Source organism: Solanum stenotomum, chromosome 7 (assembly GCF_019186545.1).
Source record: "Solanum stenotomum isolate F172 chromosome 7, ASM1918654v1, whole genome shotgun sequence".
NCBI classification, from domain to species: domain Eukaryota; kingdom Viridiplantae; phylum Streptophyta; class Magnoliopsida; order Solanales; family Solanaceae; genus Solanum; species Solanum stenotomum.
The window spans coordinates 14,571,768-14,598,541 of record NC_064288.1 but is presented as its reverse complement, the minus strand read 5'-3'; the positions used below and the strand labels follow the sequence as shown (position 1 = coordinate 14,598,541).

The 26,774-nt window shown below is 31.7% G+C and overlaps 2 protein-coding genes and 1 pseudogene across 3 annotated transcripts in view; all 3 read right to left on the bottom strand.

The window, feature by feature from the left end:
- The window catches only part of LOC125870580 (peptidyl-prolyl cis-trans isomerase FKBP15-1-like), a 1,082,853-nt gene that overhangs the window by 666,881 nt on the left and 389,198 nt on the right, over window positions 1-26,774 (bottom strand). The window lies entirely within an intron of this gene.
- LOC125870566 (U-box domain-containing protein 9) overlaps window positions 1-26,774 on the bottom strand; it is an 841,044-nt gene that overhangs the window by 438,320 nt on the left and 375,950 nt on the right. The gene's annotated exons all lie outside the window — the stretch shown is intronic.
- On the bottom strand, window positions 621-26,773 carry LOC125869672 (G2/mitotic-specific cyclin-1-like; annotated as a pseudogene).

Sequence of the window (26,774 nt, the reverse complement as noted above, 5' to 3'; positions counted from 1 at the left end):
AGCATAAGCTATAACCTAACCTCGCTGCATCAACACACAACCTAGGCCGACTCTGGATGCATCACAATAGATAACATAACTGTTTGAACCCTCTGGTAGAGTCAAAACATGAGTTGTAGTCAACCTAGTTTTTAGTTCTGCGAAGCTCTTCTCACAATCATCTTACCACTGAAACTTAACCTTTTTCTGGGTTTACTTAGTCAATGGAGAAGCTATGGATGAAAATCCTTCCACAAACATTTCCTCAAATTCATGAATTCCTGAGCTCTTGTCTCTCTCAACTCTCTTGGGAAGAATCTGTCCAGAAAAGCTTCACTAAAACACTCCCAAGTAATAGGAACTGCATCCATACCCCTGTTTTCCTTCAACTGAGTGAAACAAATGTGATCCACATCCTTAAGCTGGTAAGATGCCAACTCAACGCTATCATTCATAGTTACCTGCATCAGTCCAAGGATCTTTTTGACCTCATCTATGAAGTTTTGGGGATCCTCACCAATCTACGACCCTAAAAATACAGGCGGATTCATCCTAACAAAATCACGGACCCTAGCCGCCACTGATCAGCCACCAGCATTTGCAGGAACTAAAACATGTTGGTTGTTCTGGTTGGTCACACTCTAAGCCAAAAGCTGAATGGCGTTCCGAAACTCAGCATTCGAAACTTCCTGATCTGGGACTAGAGGAGTTGCATTAGCATTGTGGGAATTCACATTCCTTTCGTAAGCTCTACGAGGAGGCATGATCTGAAAGTGCATAACGTCGAGTTAGAAACGAGGAATCAGATCATACCTTACGCACGATAAGTGTAACAAGAAAATGAAGTTTTCCTAAAACACTTCTAGCCTCCCTCTCATTAGATGTGGTGCACTTCACACCCATGAAAATGACTTTACTTAGTGTGGCTTTTCAAACATCCTAGGACTCTTAAATCTAATGCTCTGATACCAAGTTTCTCACGCCCCGAAGCTACCCCAAGGACGCGGACACGGGACCTAGGATGATGAGTGACCCCAAGCTAACCCTGCTAGCATATCATAAGCATACTAAATAAACTGAAGTAAGAAAAGATTGTACGAAAGCTAAATCATAAGATAAACCGAAATGAAATGATGGGGAATACCCATAACTATCTAAATATATGAAAACTAAGAATTTAACAACAACTGAAAAGTCAAACTCAAGTACTAAAGCTGAAACTAACTATGTCTGAAATATGCCTCTAACTGACTAGAAGTGCTGGGACATGCCCCAGCTAAATCTAGCAAAACTGAAACTAAAGACTAAAATAGGAAAGAAACATGTTTGTCGTGCTCGAAAAATGAGGACTCATCACGAATACTGCTGAGTTAAAGATAGGGAACCGATCTATATGTGATCTGGAAGCTGAGGACCAGAACCTACATCACGAGAAGATGTAGTGCAGAGTATGTGTTAGTACTTGAAAGGTACTGAGCATGCAGGATAGAATAAAGGTGAATAAAAACATAACTGAACAAGTATATATCTGAGCAATGATAAGAGATAAGCATGATATTATATACTAAACATGACATAACTGAATCCAATGGCCAAGTTTATAACATACTGAGACTGAAATATGATTGTAACTGATAATCAACATAAAACCACATGAGCTAAATATGGAGTCCGATGTATATGCCCCATCGAGAAGAGCCAATATACCCTGCCAGAGGTATAGAGGTATGACTGGCGTGATCACTAAAATGTAATGCCCACATAGGGGACTTATAAACCTACTGGGCACGTAGTGCTGGGACTTGAGAGTGACTGACCCTAGTCCACTCGGTATTAAGCTACTCCCAATTAGAATGTATATAAGCAATATTATAACTGAAATGTGAAGTACTGGATAGCTCAATTACTGACATGCAAACTCTGAGAATGCAACAATTATAACTAATAATGTGACATTCGTAAACTGAAGCATGTATATATGAAATAACTAACCTAGCATGTGTAATTCATGAACTAAAAGAACTACATAGCTAGGGTTCTGAGTATCGTGCAAGAAACTAAGCAACAATATGATAATCTCATTTGGATCATTCTAGCAGCTAAAACCCAACAACTTCTAACATTCACGAAACCTTAGGTCTAGATAATATTAAGGAAATCAATATTCTAACTGAAAACTAGGGACCTAATGGGTGAAAGGAACCCACTAGTGAAATTCCACATACCTGGTGACGAATTCCATGGAGAAATCTTTCGATTTTTGGGGCTGAAACTGATGAAATCCTGCAGCGTTCTTGAACTAGGGCTTGGTCAACTTCTCTCTCTAATTTGCTCTAAGTTTGATGAATTCTTGATTAGGTTAGGTTCTAATTAGTTTACTAGGCTAAAACTAATCAAAACTACGTAGTTTAGGATTTAAACTACGTAGTTTAGGGGTCCAACGCATATGGAAAAGACCAAACGACCCCTGACTTAAAAGCTGTTGGGGCCACTGACGGAACTGACCGACGGTCCGTGGACTGACCCAAGGTCCGTGCTGGTCAACCGTCGACGGGGTTCTGGGGTTGAAATCTGGGGTCTGACCTACGATCGTGGACCACGGACCGTGGTCTGACCTACGGTCCATAGTTCCTAGCATAGGTTGACCCTTAGTTGAATTTTCTAGGAAGTTCTGAGACTGAAAGTTGGGGGCTGACCCACTGCCCTGGACCAAGGACCGTGGCCTGCCCTACGGTTCATACGTAGGTCGCGGCGTGGGTGGACCCTTAGCTGGATTTCTGGACTGCTTCTGGGGAGGGCTGCAGGTCATCCTACGATCCGTGGGTGGTGCCTGTCGAGGGCACCAACAACTTCTGGAAATCTACTGGTTAGTCTGTTTTTGGATACGGGGTGTTACAAAACTAATCTATACACACGGGCTAGAGTTGGTAATGATTCAGTATTTAAGATCTGAGATCGAATAACATTAAATTTGTCATTCAATCCTATAAGAAATTGATTAACCTTCTCTTTTACCCTTTTTGTTGCATAATCCTCAATGGCACCACAACTGTAATTTGGTAATTGATAACACGATCCCTACTCATCCCACAATCCCTTCAATTGATGTAGTAAACACTCATTGTTTAATCATGTTGTTGTGTATTCATGATCTCTAGCTTTAACTGGTGAACTCGGTGGAGCATTCCCTTGTGATAATCTCTCCTTTAATTTTTTTCATAGTTCACCTATTGTATCAAAAAAAAAAAAGGCAACACTACTATGAAGAGAGGGATGAAAAGAGTTAAAAATTCAAGCTATTATCATGAATTTTCCTTAATTCAGGTAACTTTGTTTGTAGAGCTTGTTGTAGGTCGTGGAAGACTACCATCAACAAAACCTAACTTTGACTTAACCAACAAGGTATTCCTTATGGACCTCTGTCATGTCAAATAGTTATCTTGTGTGAGCAAACATGTAACCAGAGACACTATAGGATTATCAATTGGTTGCAGCGTGTATGGGGAATTGGCTGCTTGATTATTGTTCTCTATCATTATTTTGTTATTGTTTACTAATGCTCTGATATCATGATGAATGTGGTAAAATATAAAGTATCGATCTTATTCAAATAATAAAAGAGCAAGGGGCACTTTTATAGATACAAAATACAGAAACAATCGATGTGGTTAACTCCTACAAGAACAAACTCTATACCTAGAAGAGTAAACTGTATACCGAATCTTCATAATTCAAAATTTAAAGTAATGGATATCTATAACTAACTATCAAGTACACTATTACAATTCAATTCTTCTACTAGGCAGGAGTTTGCTAATTTTAGATATGGAATGTCAACTTTAAATATTCAATTCAAATTTCAGAGTTCATATTTATAAGTTTGAAATTGTGGACTAAAAATCATAATTTCAAACATATAAACTATACATATAATATGATAACTTCAAATATATAGATTTGAAATTAGGATTTGACAAATCTGATTATAAACTTGTATGTTTAAAGTGTATAACTTCATTCTTAAATTCTCAGCTTTAATCTCATAAATTTGAAGTTGATTATGAAACAACTAAATATTAATTTTTGATAATTTTTTTAGGAAAAAATACTAGAATATTCAATTTAAGACTTTAATTTACATAATGTTAATTTACTCTTTTTATTTACAATATTATCATTTTAATTACAAACCTGACAACTTAATAAATATACATATCTTTATACGATTTTTTTAACCTATTTTTTAGCTTAGTGGGCTGATTTTATGTGTTTCATAATTTATTCTTTTTACTTTTTTTTATTTTCAATCACAACTATAATTGGTTACATTATTTTTGCCTCTTTTTTTTCTCTTTCTTACTTAATAAAATTACACTTCTAATTTTAGTTTTTCTTTCTCTTCAATTACGTCTTTTTTTACTTTTAGAATAATATAATGATAAAAAAAATATATGATGTAGAATGGTATAAACTTCTTGTTTTTCTTGATATTATTTAAGTGCAAAATTGGTATATATATGATGGTAAAATTATGAAATAGAATAGTATAAACATGTTGTTTTTCTTATCCACAGAATATAAATTTTTTTATTTGTAAATACAATTTTACTAGTATATAAATTGATTCTTAAAACGGTATACATTGTGGTATAGAACTTGAAATTACACTAAAAGTATATGACACTATTTACGAATAACTTTAAAAATTTATAATATAAAAAATGTACCATATAATAATACTAACATTTGTACTATATAATATACCAACAATTATTGAATTCTACCTCATATCAAAATTGTACCATATAATATACCAACAATTATTGAATTCTACCCCATATAATGTACCAATTTAGTTGATATTTCGTGCCTTTTTTTCCAAATGACATTTAATACCACAAGGAAAACCAAAATAAATAATTGAACTAATTACATCATATAATTAAATATGATTCTTAAAAAAATGTTTAATAAACAACCAATACAATTCAAATCCGTTAATAACATTCAATTAGATTATGAAAAAAAAGTGTTATAAAAATATAAAAAAAATTAACTCAACAATGCTAATCCTCATATGGATATTTGGTACAAGTTTTGATATTTGATTATTTTTTTTAAAAAAAAAAGGTATTTGCGTCACATATCACTCCTTCAATCTTGAAATCCACATACCTTCCTACAATACATTTAAAAAATATATATTAAAAAACCTACTAAACAACCATTATAACAATCAAATTTGAAATACACAATCATATTTTTTTTACATCACCAAAAAAAAGTTATATACGAAATGGTGTATAATATGGTTAAAAATTGATGTCCACTTCATTATTCTTATAATGAAATTCGAACACCAACTTATAACCAACTACATATATAACATTGATTTATGAAGATTGATAAAATTGAACATGATTATATGTTACAATCCAACAATGCATATGATTATATGATTCAGGTATACATTATGGTTACAATTTGGTGTACATTTCAATCTAATATATAATGTATGATATACACCAAACATTTACACCACAAACTAACCAAAATTAACTAATTTATTTATTTAATAAATTTAATTAAATAATCAATTAAATGCATAATACCATTATATAATATCTATTTTTAAAAAAATTTACACATTAATTATAGTGTACTTGAATGGTGTACATTATGGTGTATAATTTAATATGATAAATAATACATATTTTAAACCAATATTACACCATGATCTTACCAAGAATTTTATCAAATTATTTTGGATAACCAAATTAATTAAAAAGTGAGTACATTACCATTTAACATTGACTTCCATATTAATATTGTCATTAAACAGTGGTAAATTTATAGAATTTGAGTTATACTAGGTATTAATCTTGGTTTTGATTATATTTGCAATCCTACAATTCATAATACCATAATCTACAAACCATACGAAATGTTCGTTTTAACAATTATACAAATAACATTAGTGCCATGAATGATTCATCAAAATCAATTTACAAATAATAAAATTTTCATGATTAAGCACAACAAAAAAGCCTTAAAAAGAGATTTTTCAGCCACTGAAACATTTATTTATTTATTTTTGAAAATTTAAACTATATAATCTTACAAAAATAAATCGGAAGTAATTTAAAAAAAAATGATGCATACCGGTGATATCTCATATTTGTCGTGCTGAATTAAAACAGACACGTTCTTGCTTTCAACCATTGAAACGACCTTAAACAGGAGATAAAGACTTTATTTTTGGTTACAATACGTTGTTTTGAGATATGAGAGAGAAATATTAAGTAATGAATATTTGTGGAAGATAACTGAATTGGAGTAAATTAAGGAATTAATATCTTATTTAATATTGAATCATGCGTTGCTTCTTCTTCTTTTTTACCATTTTTTAAAATTTATTTTTATTTTATTTTATTTTATAAAGATTCTATTGCTATGTTGGTGTAAAGTCAAAGTATTGTTATATAGAAGTTATTTAGATGCTTAAATTGTATATTTAAATTTTTTACCCGTTAAACTCATTTTTTTATTATGTCTTAAATAGCCACCCTCTAAGCGGCTACGGGCACACTAGGCATGTGATAATCTCATTAAGCTTCCCTTTTGGGCTTTATTGGATTTCAGCTACTGCGGACTCCACTTTCTCAGAAAAGGTATTTGCCTTGTGCTGCTTTCCAACTCGTGCGCCCCAGCAAATAGTATTCGGCATCATTATTTACAACCTTATGACCACATTAATATTTATGACTTATTTTATGTCATAAATTTTAAATTATTTTCTTTGTTTAATTCAATATCTAAATTACATTACATAAATTGGAATGAATAAATATAATATTTTATAAGATTTATATTATTAGGTATTTTCGTTCGACTTATTAGGAGTAATAATTGTCTCTAATCATCTTCTAAGGCAACTTGTGGAAAAAATTACTCCATCTCGTACAAAAGATAAACGTTAGTATTTTATTGTAATTGTTTTTTAATTGTGACATTATTAATCGACGCCCATGGTTTTTAAGCAACATACGGTATTTAGCAAACAGACACGGATTTGGCTCTCCTCCATTACCCTTTCCCTCCATTTCATCAAGTACGCATCTGGATGAAAGACATGTGTACTATTTAATTGTTAAAGATCATGATTATATTACATTAACTAGTATCATAATCATAGTCAAGTGAATAAGTATTGAAAAAATAATTTCTTAACTTTGATAAGAAAAATATTCCTACAAATCTTAGAACCCTTTGATTTCATTTTATATTTCTATATTTAAATATTAATATTGTACATTATTTAATCGCTTACTGTGCTAGCAAATTTATTCTTAGAAATATTATGTTGAGAAATTTAAAAAATAAGAGAAAGAATTATCATTGATGATAGAGATCATATAATAAAAATGGGAAGTAAAAAATGCGTTAGAACTACAAATGTGAAAGTATCCAAAATCAAAATATTCTTTTTTTAAAAAGAAAAATAAAAGAAAAAGGCAAAATATGTAAGACTACTGTTAGGCTAAACAAATTAAACGTTGTTAAGACCATGTTCAATAATTTTAATATTTAAATATAAAAATATAAAGTAAAATTAATGATATAAATCTATGGATACCAAAAATTGAGAAGAATTAATTATTTTTACTAAATTTAGAGAGGATTTTTTTCAAAACTTATTCACTTAATTATGGTTATGATACTAGTTAATGCAATATAATCTTAACCTTTAATAATTAAATAATACACATGTCTCTCATCTAGATGTGTACTTGATGAAATTGAGGAAAACGGTAATGGAGGGGAGCCAAATCCAACATACGGACAAATTCTATTAAAATACTCATATCTTTCGACTAACCAAATAATGTTAAATAGCCAATTCATTTATTCCTCTTACAAATATAATTAATTATTACTTTCTTTGTCTCAATTTATGCAGACACATTTTAAATATTTTGAAATTCAAATAAGTGTATATGTTTGATCATTAATTCTTATAAATTTCATTTTAAAAAGTTTGAAAATTACATGAGCAAATTTTCAGTTAAATTTAAATTGTTTGATTCTCAAAAACTAAAATATGTCACATAAATTGAGAGAGGGAAAATACTATTTTGCTGTTGCATATTAAATTACCCAGAAAAAGTTGAAAGAAAAGCTGAAAAAAATGGTCTTCCTCAATCCTCCAGCACAGCATTCTATTAAATGATTTAATTAGTATCTATGCACAGTACGTGATTCTGTTATCTATGCTAAATGTACTAGTTGATGTCCTTTTATTATATAGCAACAGAAAAAAAAAAAAAAAAACTATGTCATTTGGATTATCTTGCGTATACTTTATTGCATGAGTATCTACTAGCACATAAGCAACATTTATAGGGATCGTTTGATAGAGTATATAAAAAATAATATTAAATAAAATATATTAGTAATATTTTTATTAGTTATACATAGATTATTTTTTATGCATTGTTTGGTTTGATATTTATTAAAAATAGAATGCATTGCATAACAATATCTTTCACAATCATAGTGGAAAAAATATAAAATGGTTTTTTTTTGGGTAATTGATCTTTAATCATGCTACTGCATGCATTAAATCTTCTTGCATTACTAATACCTAAAAATTTATGATATTAGTAATACACACCTTAATACACAATAAAGTGTGTAACTAATGCAAGCATTAGTTATACATAAGATTAAAAAAAAAGTACCAAGCTAGATATTACTAATACACAAAAATAATGCATGCATTATTTTTACTAATATATTCACCAAATAAAGCATTAAAGTATTTTATCTAGTTAAAATTGAAACTTTAACTCAATAACTCATGGTATATATCATATTTGTTGATCACTAGATCACATGCACTTATTAATTAATAGCTATAATATTATCATTATTAAAAGCTATAATTTGGTTGCTTCATGTTATGGTTAGTTCTTGACAAGGCATGGACCACACAGAACACTAAGCCAATTTACTTGATTAAATTGTGGTGCTTAGCAAAAGGAAATGCAGACAGTGTTACTGGAAATGGGGAAAGACAACTGAAAAAATGTATATACAATTGTTTCATTGTGTTATAAAGAGCTGTATTTGTTGGTAAGTTTACGTGCATTTCATTGCCTGTCTCTCTCTTATAGCATTAAGGCTTATTAAATTTATACATACACATATAAAGCCACCTTTATTTTATTATTTATTATCCTATTTTTTGGCCCTATATCTAGTCATGTAAAACAAAAAATGGCTGTCGATGTCACTGCAGAAGGCATCAAGAAACATCGTCTAATATTGTATACTTGTCCTTCGTGTTTGATTTGTTCTCTATCATTATTTTATTTTTAGTATTGAAAACACTCATAAATTTGATGCGAATTATTAGTTTTATCTCTGAACTATTAACAGCCTTAAAAATACTCTTTTATTTAATTAACTGATATTAAATATATCCCTGATTTTGCAACATAAGTGAAATATACCCCTGATAAATTCTCGTCAAGTTTAAGAGTGTTTTCAACACTTCTCTCGATATTTTATTAAGAGACCCACTATCCTACCAGAATTTGAGACCACTTACTAGGTCATATGCACACTACAAGAAAATATGGAATTAGCAACAACTTTTTAGCAATAACTATATTACCGTTGGGTTATATTAATAAATAGTCACTTGATTTAATTATTGGTTTATCTTTTAATTTTTCATCACAATATTTTTGTTGTTGCCAAATATTTTAGTATTGTTACTGTAGTTTATTATTTATTATTATAATTAATAAAATAAATTCCAAATATAATAAAATTGCAACAACGTTTTTGCATATTGTTGCCCAATTTTAATAAATGACAACAATTTAATTAATTTGTTGTTATCTTAGAAAAAATTTGGCAATAATATTTTTTTGTTGCTAATGCACTTAATTTAATAACAACTTATGCTATTGTGGTCTAAAATAAAATAAAAATCAGTTTTCCGCCAAAATATCGCGGTCTTTTTGTTTCCGCCAAAAAATTATAGAAGTTCCCCAATTTATTTTCTTTTTTCACAAATTTAAGTGCACTTCTTTAGTTTTCTCCAAAACTTAAGCTAGGTTTTCTTCCTTGTTGTTTCATTGAGAAGGTTGTTCTTGAGTTTTCTTTTTGCGATTTAATCTCTTTTCAGAAAGTTTGGTGAATTCTTGTGTATAATTATTTCATGATTTTGTCTCTTTGACTATTGTGTTCTTATTTTTTATTTCAAAATCCTCATAAACTTTGTTAACTTTTAATTGCTTTTATTTCTAATACTTTCCAGTACAAAAAGGTCTCATTTCTTGTGTGGTTTGTGGGTATTTGAATTTGGTTGTACTACTTTATTCGATGAGGTTTGTTTTTGTTTGTGTTTTTTAGTTTGGTTTAGTCCTACTTCGACTCCTAGGTAAAGATCTATTAATAATATTAGCAATAGGTAAAAATATTTCTCGGACTCTTCAAATATATCAATCGACAAGTAACACCCCGAAAATTTCTAAGCTAAGACCCGAATTATTTTGTAGCGCCTCGCAACTCTACTCTTAAAATTTGAATCGTTCGTCGTAAGTTAATGAGTTTGAACCGAGTTATTTTTTTACTTGGTCATGTGTTATAAAGTCCTTTACCAAGTGTAACAAAAGTATCTAAAGTGATCTAGGGTCATAAGGGACCTCAAACACCATTCCAAGTTCAAAGCATTCATATTGGCTAAGTTCTCGCATGAGTTCATCAAAAGGTCAACTTCAAACACTTATATCTCTTAGCATATAATGAAACCAGGGAATATGTCCGCGCTTCGCGCGGTAATAAAAAGATTAGTTGAATTTACAATTAACTCTATTCCATTTAATCTAAAATGAAAGTAAATGTATTAACAATCATAAGCGTGAACATACAATTTAAAAGATCGTCAATCGAAACTTATAACAATAATTTGTAGATGGAACCATGGAAACACCTTAAGATTTTTACTGCTCCTATGACAACTCTAGATACGATTAAATTGATTAGAAATTATAGTAACAAATATTTTAGACGAATGCATTCATTATGATCGAACTATTTTAAAATACTTTCACTTTCTTTTTCTTTTTCTTTTTCTTTTTATGGGAAGCACCAACCGTAAATAGTTCTTTTGGTAAATCCTTCCTAGCTCCTAATATGGTCATAGCCTAAAATGTACCTTTAACGTCCAAGAAAAAAACTATTTTCAATGATAAATTCGTTTTAATTACATTATTAAAACATACGCCATTGAAGAATAGTAATAAGACATTAAAAAGTTAGTATAACTCAAATTATATATTTTTAGCACATATGAAAATATTATTACTTAGTTGATCTGTAGAAAGTAAAAAAACCAAATGGTACTGAATGCGTCTATGAAATCTTTGGATCGGACTATTTAACAAATATATTAAATTATTAGCAAATAATAATAATAATAATAATAATAATAATAATAATAATAATAATATAACACTAAATAAAAACACTTCATCTCTTTCCATATAAAATTATACCTTTTTCAAACATATGATGGAATTATCAATTGCTCAAAGCCTTTCATTTGACACAATTTGAGAACCTTATAAACTAAAATATACAAAAAAAAAAAAAAAAACAAATTTTTTATTAAAAATAAAAAGGGGAAAAAAAATCATAACTAAAAAATTGGGAAAGGGGGTGTCCAAAAAAATATTAAAATTGACTGTAAAATATAAAGTTTCGATTATTACTACAAAATAAAGAAAACAAATATTTTAAAAATCTTTAAGTTTGACTATAGGAACTTGATGAAATAAACCTCTTAGCATTTCAAAAATTGTAGGCAACTCCTCATTAGCTTTCTAAAAGCAAAGATGACCACTTTTATAAACCAAATAATATGAAAATATGAGAAAAGAACAAATATTTAGAACAATATCATACAATGATTATAAAATATTTTTAAAGTTCAATTTTGTATTTTTGAGAAAATTCACATTATCATTGCTTTCCCACAAAAGAGAAAATAACGAGTAACAAAAATACAAAAGAATGATATGTAGATAAACTTGATCAACATATAAATAAAAAGATAGTAAAGAAAAATGGAGATTGTCAAGCACTCATAAAAAGAAAAATGAACTCGATAAAAAAGTGTTTTTGTCAAAAATAAAGAGGGTGAAGTAACTATTATAACATAAACGCTTACTGGATATATTAAGAAAGTGACTATTGAAATTTTGAGAATTTCATATAAACTTTAAATCAGAAACACATAAAATATATATATTTGCTTACCATGAGAATTATTTGTGAGAGTGACAAAAGTATTGAAGGATAAATCTGCAATCAAAAAAAATAATATTAGAAGAAATTATAGTAATAATATTCACTCAAGCAATTCATATAAACTTTAAATCAAAAACACATAAAATATATATTTGATTACCATGAGAATTATTTGTGAGAGTGACAAAGGTATTGAAGAATAAATCTGCAACCAAAAAAATAATATTAGAAGAAATTATAGCATTAATATTCACTCAACTCTTTTTGAAAAATATACTGAAAAATGGATGATTATGAAAAATGTATATCCAATTGTGCTCAAATTTATATGGATACTCTTCCATACTTGGAATATCAAAAGACATGAGAAGAGAAATTAACATTAATGTTAGGAATAGAAACGGACAACGCCAATAATAATTAATCATAATTGTTAGTTTTAATTCATTTAAAATGGCAGTTTCATCTATTATTCAATACTCATTTATGTACTTATTTTTTAAGGAAAAATTCAGAAATAATTCAAAAAAAAAGGAAAAAATAGATAATTGCAAATGTTGGCCATTTGAGGGTGCCACATCAGCGATTCTAGATTCAGCTTTATATATATATATTGATAGATAGATAGATAGGTGGCTTATGACCTATCAAATTAAATACCTAGGAGTCTTCTTTCCAACGCCATCGAGTTTGCCTTATTCTGAGTTCGGAGTAAAAAGTTATGGGTATTTTACTGGAACATACCCAAGCTGGGAAATTGGGCAAACTCACCTGGTCAATCGGTGATACGCCAATTGAGTTGGCGAATCACCGAATTAGCTCACTGAATTGTCTCAAAAACCTTAAGCTTCTGTCCATTTGGACGATCTAAAGTCCCAATAGGGGATTCGCCGAGTATTTTTGACGAGGAGACCTCTAGATCGTCAATTTGGCCGATAGAATTCATTAAAATGTCAATTTCTTTGACTTTTATGAATTTCTTATGTTCTTAGAAGGGTAATAGTGACCTTTTACCCTAAAAACAACTTCCCTAAGTCCATCTTACAACCTAATAACATCATTATACGTATAATAACTCTCAAAATCCCTAATTCTCCTTCTTCCAAAGATCAAGAACTCCAAGAAAGGGATTTCTCTAATTTTCCAATATCTAAAGGCTCCAAGTTCAAGATTCTCTTTAAGAATCCTAAGGTTTTTAATCCAAGATTCTTCTCCACCTGTCATCTTCAAGAAAAACGTAAGAGAGACAATGCTAGGGTTTCAAGTCTTCCAATCAAGTTTTTCTTCAGACCTCTTCAAGAGCTTCGTTCTTTAGATATGTAAGGCTATCATAGTGTTGGACTAGTTCATCCTCACACCCTGCATCTACTTTCAAATAAGTAAAAGAGTAATCTATATGTTCTATCCTTAGATTTTAGTATTCTTGAGATGAGTTGATATTGAGTTTTGAGTTCTTGAGTTACTGATTATTGAATTCTATTTCTTGATTATTGAGTTGATATATCTTGCATTGAGATTGTTGAGTTGATTGTTCATGTCTATTTTTCAACATGAACCCTATTTTCTGAGTATTCATTGAGTTCTTATTGAGAATCTTTTGAACAAAACATAATTGTTTAAACCAAGTTTTGAGAAAGTAAAGAGGAGTTTCAGAAAGAACTTAACAAAGATTTAAGCAATAGTACAAAGGAACTAAATATTTCCAAATGTTTCATTTTTACATGAAGAAAGAGAATATTATTTTGAGAAAAGTTAAAAGAGTTTTCAGAATAATTGAGTGTTGAGCATTTACCTCTTAAAGAGGTCCATTTTGAGTAATTAATTCAACCAGAATGTATTTTTACATTGAGCAAAGAGAAACATTGTTTCTAAATGAGCAATGAGTTTCAGAAATATTTCAGAGCAATTACCTCGTTTAAGACAATAGTTTGGGCAATTATCTCAAAGCAGAGAAAGAGTATGTTTTATACATTTGAGCAAGAGTATATATTATTGGGAGTAGTATTGAGCACCGATATGAGAGAGAGTTCAGAAAACTCACAGCCCCCATAAACCATGTCTTGCCAACATGGTACATGATCATACTTTTTAGATGAATCCTTATTGGTTAGTGGATCCACTTAGTTGAGAGGTTCTATATTCCAGCAGGATATAAGATAGTTCTGACATCGTGGACAAGACGATGCATGATCACGTAGCTTATAGTGATGGTTGTCGGTCAGAGAATCTCCCAAATACAATTAAAGTATATTTTTATATATCACTTATTATGTTGAGTTCATAGATGAGTAAGTATTTTGTAGAAATTCAAATGATTTAACTATTTTATTTCTTTACATTCAACTTGAGTATAGTTTTTATCTATTATAGTCCTTTTATTCAGTTATTTCGCTTCAGCTATAATACATACTCGTACATTCAAATGTACATATGTCATTTGACCTATATCTTTTTATGATGCATATACATGTGTTCATGATCATCAACATGCACTTCGTTGAGATCACCCTAAACTCCAACAAGCTTTTGGTGAGCCTCCTTGTATATTGGAGGACTTCATATTTACTTTCTAGTTAGTAGTTTTGAAATGTCTTGGGTCTTGTCCCGACATCCTTCCTTAATGGTAGAGTCTTCATAGATAGACAGAGTCGAGGTATCTCTCTGTAATTACTTTCTTTTGAGTTGTTTTACAAACTATAAGTATTGTTATTGTGTATTTTCCAGACTTTATGAGTTGAGTATTTGAGTTTTACGAATTTAATTTTGTTTTAAGCCTCTTCTTACCTGAGTTAGTTCCTGCTTGTAGTATGTCGGGATGAGGGTTCACTTTGGGACTAGCAATGGTTCTCGAGTGCCGGCCAACATCCATTATATAGGCTCGGGTCGTGACAAACTTGGTATCAGAGCACAGAGTTCAAGTGTCCTAGGGTGTCTATGAAGCCATATGAGTAAGATCTTATTTATGGTTGTGAATGCCCCACTTCTATAAATGTGGGACTACAGACATTTAATAAAAGTTTATTTTCTTTCTTACTCTAAATTGTGCAATAGAACTGTGCCATAAGGAACTTATTCAAACACCTACGTTTATCAAATCCATTTGAATACCCCTCATATTGAAGGTGGTTAAAAAGCAAATCCCAAATTCTTATTGATGACTTAATCTCAACAAAAGTCTTCAGAATGTAAAGAGATTACACAGGTCTTGTGAGAAGCCAATTAGTGTGCACTAAGTGTATTGATTAAAAAATAATGCACCTTTCTTCAGATGAATCGAGTGTTCGAGCTAAAGGCAAGATATACTCCTAGACTCTCTTCTCTAAGCCTTGTTTCAGGTGATACCCTTTAAGAGAAAAGTATGTTTTAGAGCTTGGATAGTATTCTCACCTGAAAAGATAGTATGAGTTATAATGTTATAAGCAATAGTACTAGAAGTGCCCAGAGTTAGAAACATGCATTTAGAGGTGTAGTAACCTAATAAATGGGGATAGTTATTGAGTAAAGTGTATAGTTGCAGTCATGTACCTAGTAAGGCATTAATGAGGAATTTTCCCTTATGTGTGGGCTAAGGACTGGTAATTTTGTGTGGATTTCATGATAGAAGGCAGTGTAATAGTTACTAGTTAGGATGAGTTAGAGTATAATTTAACTAGAATGGAGTTTATGTCAATGTAACATTGTGTTAATAAAGGCCAAGTATAAGTGTTGAATAATAGAGTAGAGTATTCATGAGGTGATAGATCTATGATAGACTTATGATTTTGAAGGGAGAACCCATGATATTCAGAGGTTTATAGAACTAATTAGGCAATGATATATAGTCAATAGTAAATAGTAATTAAGTTGTGAAAGGCAATGTGACGGTAATATGTAAATATGTAGGCTGGAGATTAATATTGACTACTTGTCATGATGTCTTAGTGGGTCAGTATTTCTTAATTTTATCTTGTAGTTATAAGTTAGTATAGTACGAGAGAAATTATATTGATATTCCTGTTTAGTACTAGACACTAAGCTTGAATGTTGAGATGAGTGTCGTGATAAGAAGGATGACAACATAAGGGTAATGATGTTAGTTTGGAGATCTAATTTAGTAGGTTTGACATAATTTAGTTGAGGAATTAAGGTGCTACTTTTTGATAAATGTAAGTGGTACAAGTGTGTGGTATTATGACTCTTAGATAAGCGCAATAAAGTGTGGCTAAGTCATTAGATTAGCAAGAACATTAAGAGGTGTACCCCTGATCGTATGTAGTAAGACAAGGTTCCAATTAAGTTTATGATCTTTCATGTGTGCCTAGATAGTATAGTTGGGTAGTCAATGATGGGTAGGCTGATGTAAGCATTAGTTATTACCCTTAAGAGTTTGGTAGAAGAGATTTTATATAGCCTTGTCAATGATGAGCCTATTAAATATAGTTCAAGTTTCCTCCAATTAGGTAGATATGAAATTGAAAGGACAATATTATTGGGCTAAGAAGGAGAAGCCAAACCAATAAGAGTTAGATTAAGAGGATTTATAAGCCAATGCTGGCAACGATTATAGAAAGACTTCTATAGAAGAAGGAGGACGTTAAGAGAAGAAACTTTTTGAAAGAAGTCCTACTAGGAATTTTAGTGCCTGTGCATGGAGAGTTTAGTAGCCATGAGATAAGCATTTTTTGAATATTAGAGTAAAGCAAATATAGACTAGTTTAGAGAAGATGGAATAGATCCATAGCTTTAAAGTGTCAGCTTCAGACCAAAGGGGGAAATGATAAGATGAAAAACTAAGTCAATTGTTAAGAATCAAATAGTGGTGTGTTCAAAAAGATTTATAGTGTTATATCAAACCATTCATACTTTAGCATATTCCTCAAATTTCAGTTGTTATAACATCTGGTTGATTTCCCTAATATCAGCCTTATGTCCATGACCTATGCTCATAAAGATCAAACATATCCACATCTATGTTCAGTTCCTAGAATGAGGGGCAAAAACTTCATCCCATTGATCTCAATATTACCCCATAAAGTTATAGATATCAACTTCATGATATGAACCTTTTCAAATAAGCATTTATGTCTCACAGTATGCTCAGTCTCAATTTTTTTTGATTTACTCTTAATGGCTAGTGACATAATACTATTTCATGCATATTCTTATATCAGATTTCTTGATTGAATCGTGTTGATGATCTTTCACTTTGAGATCCTTCAGTGATCTTTCTTTAGCTTTGAGAGTCATATTGTTGATAGCAATTGTGTTATGATAGATGGGAGAGAATTGATGCTCCTATTGTGATTCTTAGAAAGTTCTTGCCATGATCTACAATCGTGAAATCTTATGTGAGCGTTCATGTTAAGAGTGCTCTAATCTAGTTTCAAAACTCTTAGTATGAATTAGTTCTGCCTATCTTAGTAGGCAAGTTTAGAAGTCGAAAAGATAGTAAGTGTAACTCCATTCTTTTCCATGCTCAGTTGAAGCGTCATTCAAGGACGAATGGTCCCAAGGAGAAGATATTGTAACATCCTGAAAATTTCTAAGCGAACACTCGAATTATATTGTAGCGCCTCACAACTCTTCTCTTAAAATTTGAATCATTCGTCGTAAGCATATGATCGTGAACCAAATTATTTTATTACTTGGTCATGTGTTATAAAGTCATTTATCAAGTGTAGCAAGAGTATCTAAAGTGATCTAGGGTCATATGAGACCTCAAACACCAAGCCAAGTTCAAAACATTTCTATTGGCTAAGTTCTCGCATGAGTTCATATAAAAGTTAACTTCAAACACTCATATCTCTGAGCAAATAATGAAAAAAGTGGCTTATAAACTATCAAATTAAAGGCATAGGAGTCTTCTTTCCAATGCCACCGAAGTTTCCTTATTCTAAGTTCAGAGTAAAAAAGATACGGTTGTTTTATTGGAACATACCCGGGCTGGGAAATTGGGTGAACTCACCTGCTCAATCGGTGATCCGCCGAATGGGTTGGCGAATCGACAAATTAGCTCACCAAATTTTCTCGAAAACCCTAAGATTCTGTCCATTTGGGCGATCTAAAGTCCCAATAGGAGATCCGCTGAGTATTTTTGATGAGGATACCTATAGATTGCCAATTTGGCCGACAAAATTCATTAAAAGGTCATTTTCTTTGATTTTATGATTTTCTTATGTTCCTAGAAGGATATTATTAACCTTTTACGTAAATCAACTTCCCTAAGTCCATCTTACAACCTACTAACATCATTATACGTATAATAACTCTCAAAATTCCTAATTCTCAATCTTCCAAAGATCAAGAACTCCAAGAAAAGGATTTCCCTAATATCTCAAGATCTAAAGGCTCGATGTTCATGATTCTATTTAAGAATCCTAAGGTTTTCAATCCAAGGTTCTTCTCCACCCTTCATCTCCAAGAAACCCATAAGAGAGACAAAAATTGGGGTTTCAAGTCTTCTAATCAAGTTTTTCTTCAAACCTCTTCAAGAGCTTTATTTTTTCAGGTATGTAAGACTATCATAGTGTTGGACTAGTTCGTCCTCACATTATACATCTATTTTCAAATAAGTAAATCAGTAACCTAGGGTTCTATCCTTAGATTTTAGTATTCTTAAGATGAGTTGATATTGAGTTATGAGTTCTTGAGTTTATTGATTATTGAATTCTTTTTCCTGATTATTTAGTAGTTGCTATATTTTGCATTGAAATTCTTTAGTTGACTGTTCATGTCTATTTTTCAGCATGAACCCTATTTTCTAAGTATTCATTGAATTCTTATTGAGAATCTTTTAAATAAAATATAATTGTTTAAATTGAGTTTTGAGAAAGTAAAAAGGGGTTTGAGAAAGATCTTAACCAAGATGTAAGCAAGTGTATAAGGGAACTAAGTATTTCCCAAATGTTTATTTTTAACTTGAAGAAATAGAATATTATTTTGAGAAAAGGTAAAAGAATTTTTAGAAAGATTGAGTATAGGGTAGTTACCTCTTAAAGAGGCCCATTCTGAGCAATTTTCTAAATCCATAATGTATTTTTACATTGAGCAAAGAGAAACCTTGTTTTCTAAATGAGCAATGAGTTTCAGAGATATTTCAGAAAAATTACCTCTTTTAAGAGGATAGTTTGAGCAAGTATCTCAAATCAAAGAAATAGTATGTTTTATACATTTAACCAAGAGTATATATTATTTGGAATATTTTTGAGCATCGATATGTGGAGAGTTCTGACAACTAACAACCCCCATAAACCATGTGTTGCCAACACTGATAAAGGATCATACTGTTTAGATGAATCCTTATTGCTTAGTGGATCCACTTAGTTGATAGGTTCTATATCCCGGCACGATATAAGACAGTTCTTGCGGCGTGGACACGCGTTGTATCATCACATAGATCGTAGTGATAGTTGTCGGTTAGAGAATCTCTCAATAGAGTTACAGTTTATTTTTATATATCACTTATTATATTGGGTTCAAAGATGAGTAAGTATTTTGTAAAGCTTTAAAGGATTTAACTCCTTTATTTCTTTACATTCAGCTTGAGTATATTTTTTTTTATCTATTGCAGTCCTTTCATTCAGTTATTTCACGTCAACCATATTACATACTCGTACATTCAAATGTACTGATGTTATTTGAATTGCATCTTTTTATTATGCAGATACATATGTTCATGATCATCAACAGGCGCTTCGTCTGCACTCCAACTAGCTTTTGGTGAGCCTCCTTGTATTCTGAAGGACTTCACATTTACTTTCTTGTTAGTAGTTTTGAAATGTCGAGGGTCTTGTCCTGACATCATTCCTTAATGGTAGAGTTTCATAGACAGACAAAGTTGGTGTCTCTCATTATTTAATTTCTTTTGAGTTGTTTTACAAACTATAAGTATTGCTATTGAGTATTTTCCAGACTTTATGAGTTGAATGCTTGAGTTTAACGGATTTAATTATGTTTTAAGCCTCTTCTTACCTAGTTAGTTTTCTTCTTGTATTAAGCTGGGATGACGGTTCACTTTGGGACTAGCACCGGTTCTCGAGTGCCGGCCAAATCCAAGGTATAGGCTTGGGTCATGATAAACTTGGCATCAAATCACATAATTCAAGTGTCCTAGGGTGTCGATGAAGCCATGTCAGTAGGATCTTATTTATGGTTGTGAGTGCCCCACTTCTATAAATGAGGGACTACTGACATTTAAGAAAAGTTTCCCGTCTTTCACTCTAAATCGTTCAATAGACTGTGCCATAAGAAACTTATTCAAACTCCGGTGTTTCTCAATTCCATTCGACTACCCCTCATACTGAAGGTGGTTGAAAAGCAAAGCCCAAAGTCTTATCGATGAGTTACCCTCAACAAAAGTCTTCAGAAAGTAAAGGGATATCACATGGCTTGTGAGAAGCCAATTAGTGTGCATTAAGTGTATTGATTAAAAAAATGCACTTTTTTCAGATGAATCAATATTTCGAACTAAAAGCAAGATGTACTCCTAGACTCTCTTCTCTATGCCTTGTGTTAAGGTGATACCCTTTAAGAGAAAAGTATGTTTTAGAGCTTGGATAGTATTTTCACTCGAAAAGATAGTAATAGTTACGATGTTATAATCAATAGTAGTAGAATTGCTCAGAGTTAGAAGTATGCATTTAGAGGTGTATTAACCTAAGAAATGGGGATAGTTTTTGAGTAAAGTGTATAGTTGCAGTCAATTACCTAGTAAGTCTTTAATGAGGAGTTTTCCCTTATGTATGGACTAAGGATTGGTAATTTTTTGTGGATTTCATGATAGAAGGCAGTGTAATAGTTACTAGTTAGTGAAGGCCAAGTATAAGTGTTAAATAAAAGAGCAGAGTATTCATGAGGTGATAGATCAAAGAAAGACTTATGATTTTGAAAGGAAAAAGCATGATATTCAGAGGGTTATAGAACTAATTAGACAATGATGCATAATGAGGGGTAAATAGTGCTTAAGTTGTAAAAGGGAATGTGACGGTAATATGTAAATAGGTAGATTAGGAGATAAAAATTGACTACTTGTCATAAGGTCTTAGTAGACCAGTGTTTCTGAATTTTATCTAATATTTATAAGTTAGTATAGTATACGAGCAACAATATTGATATTCATGTTTAGTACTAGACACTAAGCTTGAATTTTGAAATGGGTGTCGTGATAAGAAGGATGGCCACGTGAGGGTAATGATGTTAGTTTGGAGATTTGATCTTGTAGGTTTGACATAATTTAGTTGAGGAATTAAGATGCTACTTTTCGATAAATGTGAGTGGTACGAGTGTGGTAATATAATTCTTAGATGAGAGTAATGAAGTGTGGCTAAGTCATTAAATTAGCAAGAGCATTAAGAGGTGTACCCCAGATTGTATGTAGTTAGACAAGGTTCCAATTAAGTTTATGATTTTTCATGTGTGCCTAGATAATATAGTTGAGCTGTCACTGATTGGTAGGCTGATCTAAGCATTATTATTACCCTTAAGAGTTTGGTAGAAGAGATTTAGTATAGCCTTGCCAATGATGAGCCTCTTAAATATCAAGTTTCCTCCAATTAGGTAGATATGAAATTTAAAGGACAGTATTTTTAGGCTAAGAAGAAGAAGTCAAACCAATAACGGTTAGATTAAGCGGATTTATAAGCCAATGATGGTAACGATTATAGAAAGACTTATATAGAAGCAGGAAGACGTTAAGGGAAGAAGTTGTTAGAAAGAAGTCCTAGAAGGAATCTTAGTGCCTACGCATGGAGAGTTTAGTAGCCATGAGATTAGCATTTTTCGAGTATTAGAGTAAATCAAATATAGACTAGTGTAGAGAGGAGGGAATAGATCCATAGCTTTAAAGTGTCAGCTTCTGACCTAAGGGGGAGATGATAAGATAAAAAACCAAGTCAATAGTTAAGAATCAGATTGTGATGTGTTCATAAAGATTTATAGTGACATATCATTCCATTCTTACTCTAGCATATTCCTCAAAGTTCAGTCATTATAACATCTGGTTGATGTCCCTAATATCAGCCTTATGTCCATAACATATGCTCATACACTTCATACAAATCCACATCTATGTTCAGTTCCCAGAATGAGGGGGAAAGACTTTAGCCCATTGATCTCAATCTTACTCCATAAAGTTATAGATATCAGCTTCATGATATAAACCTATTCAAATAAGCATTCATGTCTCACAGTATGCTCAGTCTAAAAAATTCGTGATTTACTCTTAATGGCTAGAAACATAATGTTATTTCATGCATATTCTTAAATCTGATTTCTTGAGTGAATCGTGCTGATGATCTTTCGCTCTAAGATCTTTCAGTGATCTTGTTTTTTTAGTTTTGAGAATCATATTGTTGATAGCAGTTGTGCGATGATAGATGGGAGAGAGTTGATTCTCCTATTGTGATACTTAGAAAGTTCATGTCATAACCTATAATCTTGTAATCTTATATGAGCATTCGTGACAAGCGTACTCTAGTCTAGTTTCAAAACTCTTAGTATGAATTAGTTCTGCCTATATTAAGAGGCAAGTTCAGAAGTTAGAAAGATAGTAAGAGTAACTCCATTCCTTTCTATGCTGAGTTTCACCGTCATTCGAGGACAAATGATCTCAAGGGAGAGATAATGTAACACACCAAAAAATTTCTAAGCTAAGACCCAAATTATTTTGTAGTGCCTTGCAACTCTAGTCTTAAAATTTGAATCGTTTGTCGTTAGTATATGAGCTTGAACCGGGTTACTTTTTTACTTGGTCATGTGTTAAATATTCCTTTACCAAGTGTAGCAAGAGTTTCTAAAGTGATATAGGGTAATAAGAGACCTCAAACACCAAGTCAAGTTCAAAGCATTCCTATTGGCTAAGTTCTCGCATGAGTTCATATAAATGTCAATTTCAAACACTTATATCTCACAGCATATATAATTAATTAGGTGACTTATGACCTATCAAATAAAAGCCTATGAGTCTTCTTTCCGACGCTACTGAGTTTTCCTTATTATGAGTTCGGAGTAAAGAGTTATGGTTGTTTTACTAGAACATCCTCGGGGTAGAAAATTGGGCAAACTCACCTGCTAAATCGGTGATCTGCCGAATGGGTTGGAGAATCACCGAATTGTATCAAAAACCTTAAGATTCTATCCATTTGGGAGATCCGTTGAGTATTTTTGGCGAGGAGACCTCTAGATCACCAATTTGGCCGACAAAATTCATTAAAAAGGTCATTTTCTTTGATTTTTATGATTTTCTTATGTTCATAAAAGGGTATTATTGACCTTTTACGCTAAAACAACTTCCCTAAGTCCATATTACAACTAATAACATCATTATGTGTATAATAACTCTCAAAATCCCTAATTATCCATCTTCCAAAGACCAAGAACTCCAAGAAAGGGATTTCTCCAATTTCTCAAGATCTAAAGGCTCCAAGTTAAAGATTCTCCTTAAGAGTCCTAACGTTTTCAATCCAAGGTTCTTCTCCACCCTTCATCTCCATGAAAACCGCAAAAGAGACAAAAGCTAGGGTTTCAAGTCTTCCAATCAAGTTTTTCTTCAAACCATTTCAAGAGCTTTATTCTTTCAGGTATGTAAGGTTATCATAGTATTGGAATAGTTCGTCCTCATGCCCTACATCTACTTTCAAATAAGTAAAAGAGTAATCTAGGGTTCTATCCTTAGATTTTAGTATTCTTGATATGAGTTGATATTGTGTTTTGAGTTCTTGAGTTACTAATTATTGAATTACATTTCCTTATTATTGAGTTGCTATATCTTTCATTGAGATTCTTGAGTTGATTAGAGGAGCTAGAGTGAAAGATTCGCCAAGTGTGAAATTCCATTGTATTCAAGGAGTCAAGGATTTGTTGGGGATTCTTGATCGAAGAAGAGGCAGATCAAATTATTGTTCGGAAAAATCAAAATAGATATGAATGGTAGATGCACTCAAACTCATTTTTCTCGGTAAGGATAGGCACGAAGTTACTCGACTTAAAGGAGAGGGAACAACCACAACGTTGCACCCCAAAACTATACGAAGCCCTTCCAAATGACCTAGAATATATTCTACGTCTCTCTTTCTTGGCTAGTCTAGTAGACTATATTCGCCCATGGAGGTGAGTGGAGGAAGTTGTGAAGCTTCTAACTCTAATTACCAACTTGAAACTATATTAGTATAAAACAACATTATCCCTTTATTAAATCCTCCTGTTCATGTCTATTTTTTAGCATGAACCCTATTTTCTGAATATTCATTGAGTTCTTATTGAGAATATTTTAAACAAAACATAATTTTTTAAACTGAGTTTTGAGAAAGTAAAGAGGAGTTTCAGAAAGAGATTAACACAGATTTAAGCAAGAGTATAAGGGAACTTATTTGAGAGTTCAGACAACTCATAGCCCCATAAACCATGTCTTGCTAACATGGGCACATGATCATACTTCTTTGATGAATCTTTATATCTTAGTGGATCCACTTAGTTGAGAGGTTCTATATCTCGACATGATATATGACAGTACTGGCAGTGTGGATAAGATGTTGTATCATCACGTAGCTCATAGTGATGGTTGCCGGTTAGAGAATCTCCCAATAGAGTTAAAGTATATTTTTATATATCACTTATTATGTTGAGTTCTGAGATGAGTAGGTATTTTGTAAAGCTTTAATTGATTTAAACCTTTATTTCTTTACATTCAACTTGAGTATAGTTTTTATTTATTGTAGTCCTTTCGTTCAATTATTTTGCTTCGTATATATTACATACTCGTACATTCAAATGTACTGATTTCATTCGACTTGCATCTTTTTATGATACAGATACATGTGTTCATGATCATCAACATGAGCTTCGTTGAGATCACTCTACACTCCAGCTAGCTTTTGGTGAACCTCATTGTATTCCGTAGGACTTCACATATACTTCTAGTTAGTAGTTTTGAAATGTCGTAGGTCTTGTCTTGACATCCTTTCTTAATGGTAAAGGCTTCATAGATAGACAGAGTCGAGCTGTCTCTCAGTATTTACTTTCTTTTGTGTTGTTTTACAAATTATAAGTATTGCTATTGAGTATTTTCTTCAGACTTTATGAGTTGAGTATTTGAGTTTAATAGATTTAATTTTGTTTTAAGCCTTTGTTGTATGAGTTAGTATTCCTCTTGTAGTCAGCCATGATGAGGGTCCGCTTGGGGGCCAGCAATGATTCTCGAGTGCCGGTCACGTCTAGGGTATAGGCTCGGATTGTGACAGGATACTACTCCAAGTGCAAGGTTAATACTCGCAGTATGTCCTAGTAGTACAAAATTTCAACATCTCCAATAAGTATTTACTGTAATTTCTTAGTTGCACCTCTCCTTTAAGCTTGAAAAATGCTAACAACTTTCCTCTATTGTGAGTTTGCGCCAAAAAGTGGGCAAGTGCACACTTTGTTGCATAACCAAATTTTGATATGTTGTATTTTATATGTACCCACATTAGTTTTTTTGTTGCTGCCTTCTGGTACTGGTCTATAATTGATTTTGAACTCTCCCTAAAAAATAAAGATAGAAAAATAAGTAATAAAATAAGAAGAGAAAGGTTGAGTTGGAAGATTCCTCAAATGAAGAGTTTTTAGACTCACAAAAATTTATCTTTTGAGTAACTTGTATGCACCTCACACATCTTGCTCAATTGCTGGACGCCGTAGAGTATAGTTTTGAGTTGTATAGATTGTTGTGGTATGGTAAAAAATTGAGCATTTCATATTCCACAAAGAAATGCTCGTCCAACATAAAAGATAGTAGTTCAATATGTCTAACCAAGAGTAAAAGTTAGCAAAACTACGTAGATCAGTAATACATTTGTTAAGTGCAAAAATAAGTATAGTGCATACCGAATCCACAACATCTAAATTATGAGTATATCCATCATAGACAACTACTAATATTTTAATCTCATTGAGAAGCCTTAAGATAAAATTTCATAAAAACATATGCAGTTAGAACTGATATACTAAACTACAATCATGTGTTGAGCACCATTCTTTCTTGCTTGATATGGATTAGGAGTGTCTTTAGTTATATGCTAAACGTAGAGCAAAATATACGATTTGAAACTATTATGAGAACATATATCTATCATTTCGAAAATCTCCTTTCCTTGTAAAGGCTTTATCCAAAATCAACATCAGATCCTTCCTCCACTAGTGGAACATAAACTTCCTCATATATACTTTCCTGCTAATAGCATTGAAACCAAACCAACAAGATTGAGCTTCTTTCTAAGAATACCTTATTTCTCCAAGAATCGGCTTGTCAAACTAATGGTCAGGAAAGTCTCTTCCCTGAGCTCAAACTTATGATGCACCAGGTGATCAGAATGAGCAAGTATTAATTTTCATATTCTGAACAAATCTATTAACTTAGCAGAGGGAACAATTACTATACCTCAATTAGCCAGTCTATTAGGATAAATTGCATTTTCTCATTGATATCAACTTGTTGTGCCATATAGTTTGGAGAAGCACGT